The sequence below is a fragment of the Muscardinus avellanarius genome (assembly GCF_963383645.1).
Source record: "Muscardinus avellanarius genome assembly, chromosome: 6".
Taxonomy (NCBI): domain Eukaryota; kingdom Metazoa; phylum Chordata; class Mammalia; order Rodentia; family Gliridae; genus Muscardinus; species Muscardinus avellanarius.
This window is the reverse complement of record NC_137791.1, coordinates 86,900,944-86,904,605: the sequence shown is the minus strand read 5'-3', so window position 1 is coordinate 86,904,605 and position 3,662 is coordinate 86,900,944. Positions and strand designations below refer to the sequence as shown.

The 3,662-nt window shown below is 42.8% G+C and overlaps 1 pseudogene across 1 annotated transcript; it reads right to left on the bottom strand.

Moving 5' to 3' along the window:
- Nucleotides 1–749: 749 nt before the first annotated feature.
- Nucleotides 750–1,976, bottom strand: LOC308264607 (phosphatidylinositol 5-phosphate 4-kinase type-2 beta-like; annotated as a pseudogene). Its single transcript has one exon. The product of its transcript is annotated as a phosphatidylinositol 5-phosphate 4-kinase type-2 beta-like (transcript).
- Nucleotides 1,977–3,662: the final 1,686 nt, after the last annotated feature.

Below are 3,662 nucleotides of genomic sequence, written 5' to 3'. Positions count from 1 at the left end.
ACTCCAAGGACACCTGAAGCCCAAGGCTTGGGTGATGAGCACGGGTTCCTGAGAGCCAGGCAGGTCCCTCGTCCCTTATGATCCCATGAGGATGGACCGGCTCCCCTGAGGTCTCTGACTGATCCATGATGTCGAGTATCAGTTTGTAGTGCTCCCTTGGGAACACAGCATTGCAGAATAGGATGGAAGAGTAAAAATACAACATTTTACTTTAATCCAAGGTGGAAAGGTGGAGGACATTGTGCAGAATACTCTATTAAATTAAACAATCCAGATGAGAGCAAACGTGCAGGGCTGCAGTGCCTGACTCTTCTCCTTGCTGGCATCAGAGCTGTGCTCTGAGTGAGACCCTGAGCAGGGCCTCTTGGCGCTTCTTTAACTGGAGGGAACTGAGAGCTGGGCAGGGATGGGAGGGGTGACCAGGATGATGACGTACATCATTATAAATAGCAAACCTGGAGCAATGAAATTTCAGGAATAAAACCCAAATAAACCCACAAAGTCATCTAGCCCCAATGTATCTTAAACCAAGGTACCTTTTTAACCTGGAACAGGAGACAAAATCTCAGAGTACACAGGAGAGTGGTAGCCCTCCTCCCAGCCAGGGCTGCCTCAGTGGTACAGGGTGCAGTCTTCATGAAGACTTCCCACCCCTCACTGCTCCCACCCTCCCTCGTAGTCCATATATACCCTCTCCCGATCACGACCCCACATCCCACTCTCTGGCTCCAGCTGAAGGTAGAAGATAACTACGTCAGGATGTTGGACATGAACTCGTTGAAGCGTTTGGAGTACTACTCGGGGATCACAGTAGAGATCTCGGCCCTGCCCCATGTTTCACCGTTTTAGCAGCATGTGCAGCTTTCTTCTTAGCATCATATGGCGAGGATATCAATGATGGCCATGAAATAGACTTCCTTCTTGGGGGCACTTTCATGGCTTTTCATGGCATAGACATCAACAGAGGGGTCGAATTCCCCAGGACCGAAGAACCGGGGTAAACTGAGGAGGTTGCCAGGGCTGTCAGGAGGCGTGCTGGAGGAGCACAGCAGGCTGCCGCCTACAGCGTCGTTCTCGCACTCCTCCTCCTCTGCCAGCACCTCCACTTCCATCTCCTCCTGCTCCGCCCGGTTCTCATCATGGATACCCACCAGCAGGCTGTAGTCCATGATCTTCGGCTGAGCCAGGAACTCAACATCCCACTTCAGCTTCTCCAGGAAGTTCTTTTCACTCTCCTCTCCTACGTGCAGCTTCTGCCCTTCGTTGAGGAAGTCATTGTCTTTGTATGTGGGCAAGTCCTTGGCCTTCTCCTTATCGCTTGCTTCTCTGGCAACTGTAGAACCCTTGAGTTCATACTTGCTGTGTACAGTGAGCCGATGGCTGAACACATTCCTGGTGACCACCATGTAGGTTTCCACGCCGTCCACAGTCAGTCGGTACATAACCAGGAATTGTGGCAAACGCGTGTTGCCGTGAAACTCCACTATAAAATGGTGATAATTCTTTAAGATGTTGTGCATCTCAGCCACATCCTCACTTGACACCGTCTGGGTGACAAAGCGCCGATCATATGTGGTAAGGAAACGTGTGCCACACCGGCCCTGGCTGTCGCTACTGATAGGGTCACTGCGTGTCACTGAGTTCTGGTAATCCTGATCATCAATTGCAAACCTCTCGCGGAGATTTCGGAACACCATGGGACAGTACTCCTTAAACTTAACGCGGCTGGGGAGGTTCTCCTTATGGAAGAGATGATTGTCCACCTTGATCTTGCTATAGGCTTTGAAGTCATCTGGCATTAGCATGACAGGGACATTGCTCAGCTCATTGGTCATGTGCTGGACCACCCACATCAGGACGCTGGCCCAGAATAGCTTCACTTTCTGGCGCATGAAATGCTTCTTTTTGGTTTTGGTCTTGCTGGCGCTGAGGGTCGCCACCGCCACCACCGTGATGCTGGTGCAGTCTGATGACATGCCCGGGACTGCGGTGGCAGCGGAGACAGCACAGCCAGCGCCCCAGGCCTCCCAGAGGATCCCACTCCCGCCGCCTCTGCGCGCCATGGTCGCACCCATCCCGTGGCTGCCCACCTGCCTGGTGGTCAGGTTCTTCATATTTTGATAGTTTTCTCTACACTATTTTTTATTTTTAAATTAATAACATATATAACATAAAATTTGCCATTTTAATCATTTTAAGCATACTTTCATGGTACCAAGTACATTTCATCTCAGTGGTACATACATTTTTGTAAATTCATTCATTGTTGCATAACCACTTTCTGGAAGTTTTTAATCTTTCAAAATTGAAACTTGATATCCATTGAACAAGTTTCCCAGGTGCCTTACCTCTCCACCGCATAGTTGGATCCGTGTTTTATAATGCCCCTGTTAATTGTGCACTTAATATTTTTGCTACAAAAAGGTATTCCATACACCTCTATGAAGTTTTCTGCTCCAACACTAATTTATCAATTTACCAATAAAACTATGGTCCTATATAACACAGTGGTTCAGATACTAAAATTTGAGTATATTTTAATAACTTAAACTTCATACACTTAAATTTTGTGACATGGTATATTATGTTTACAAATGTACAAAGTATGATTTAACATATAGAAAATATAATATTTACATTATTTTTCTAAAAAGCTAAGGGTAGTTTTGCTCATTTTCCAAGCACAATAGTTTAGAAAACTATACATAATATGCAATATCATTTCTAAAGAAATGTGAAATGGTAAAATCCATGTCTCTATATGGCCCTTTTCTATTATCCAAATGTGACCAAGTTAAGGGAACAATTATAGGAACTCTTCACTAGAAAGTCCAAATGTATATAATTCTTTTCTTGTATTTATGCCAGGACAGTTGCTTCTTTGGATGGTAATTTTATAAACAAACTAAGCAAACAATGCTGATGATGTCACTGATTTAGTAGCCTAACATATGAACTCCCTCTCTGAGTACAAATTAATATGGAACTGAAGACACCATATAATGGACACATATCACTAATCTGGCTAGCCACTGCTGGACAAAATGTCATGAAGTGGAGAGGATGTTAGTTGACAAAGCATTCCACAGATCCTGTCTACCTGTTGTTGCTGAACTCCTTTTTAAAAATTCATTGATCTCTTGTAAGCGTTTCCCCAATAAATCATGTTTCTCATGCTGTCTTTGGTGACTTTCTTTGGACTGCCTGCAACCTACCTGACTGTCCTGGTACAGTGTGTTGTGGGTGTGATTTATCCAAATGAAAATAATAATTTGAGTGTGAATATATTTACTAGTATTATAATGGAAGATGAATACTAATATTTCATAAAAATATGTCTTAATGGTAATATTTTAAGTTAAGAAAAACCTTGTAATGATGTGCGTATGTATGTTCACATCATTTTGAACCTATGATGTATAATTGCAATGTATCAATAAAAGTATATCTTAAAAATAAATATAATTAAGGAAAAATAATAGAAGTAAAATTATTATTTAAATAAAACTTATCCATAGCTAACCAAAAAATAGTAGAAATTCAAGTTTAGTGTAGTTCACAGCCTCATCAAATCTCAAGCTAACACATAATATTAAATTCAATTCTAGATCACCTAGCTTTGTACATTAAATATCATATATACTTATTCACATTTAACTAAA